Here is a 1,202-nt window from a genome sequence, read left to right as displayed (position 1 = left end):
TCTTTTCTCTTCCTCTTCCCTTTCTTCTTCTCTTCCTTTCATACTTCATTTCCTTCAAATGCTCTGATTTCCACCATTTGTGTTCTATTGCCCCCCCCTCATTAATTTCATTTTAGGCCTCTAATTTACCAGGATTGAGTTACATGATAAAGAATAGAAATGTCCATGTCTCAGCCCTGCCACACTCTGTTTGTACAGTAGGGTGCTTAGATATGACAGCTGTGAGACCCACAGGAAATCCCTCTGAGGCTTATTTATGGAGGATGGTACAGTGCATTTGAACATCTAGTCCCTACAGGTGCAGAGCTGCTCAATCCCACATTTTCCAAGTCCATGTGACTCTTCTGTGGAGTTTTGAAACCTCAGTATCTCCCCAGCCTGGCATTGCTCTGTTGCTAGCATAAATCCCAGCTCCCCTGTGCTGCAGCAAGCCTTTTAGAGCTCTTTTAAATGACATTACCTTTTCCTTGTATATTTTTGATCCAAAGCACAGAAGAAAGCTAACAGAGGGAAATCAGCCCTTTAGCTTGGTGATGTGGCAGTTCATAAGCAAGTCAGTTTATGTGGGTTTGGAGGATACAGAAATTGGCTAGTGGGAAGAATATTTACAGGAGTCTTTTCTCAGCTTTGGAATTAGAGAAAATAATCCTACTAAATTAAACAAAAGTGATAATAATATAAAAGAGTCCTTCTTAAACGTAACAGTTTCCTTCCTTGCCAGCAACATAGAACTCAATGTTTTCAACACATGTATAATGCATTTTTAATGTAAACAGCGTGAGGCAAAATTCCAGCATGGGATGTGAAATAGAAAGAGAAATTGTTTAGGAAGGGAGGTGGGGAAATTGCTAACGCTGTAACAGAATGAAACTTTCTCTAAATCCTAAGCTCTGTCTGCGGGGCATTACAGCATCAATACCATTATCGCTGCACACCATGGGCCACTTATTGCTTTTAATTATGTTAGCAAAATAAAGGATCCTTTCTGGCCGGACTGGATGGACAATGTTAAGCCATGCTGGAAAAGCTGGATAAACATCATTAAGGAGAATTTGGCACAGGGGGAGATAAGGCTGTGCGCTCACCAAGTTCAGGATACTTCAAAGGGAAAAAAGGCTTTTGATAATGGATTTCTCAGGAGTTGGGACATGACTGGACACCTTACTCATCCTACAGCCAACTGCTTACAGAGGAGGGGAGGT

This window comes from Empidonax traillii, unplaced genomic scaffold (genome assembly GCF_003031625.1).
Source record: "Empidonax traillii isolate 1590-97213 ecotype Southwest subspecies unplaced genomic scaffold, ASM303162v1 scaffold39:size2480183, whole genome shotgun sequence".
Taxonomy (NCBI): Eukaryota; Metazoa; Chordata; class Aves; order Passeriformes; family Tyrannidae; genus Empidonax; species Empidonax traillii.
Note: the sequence above shows the minus strand (reverse complement) of the source record.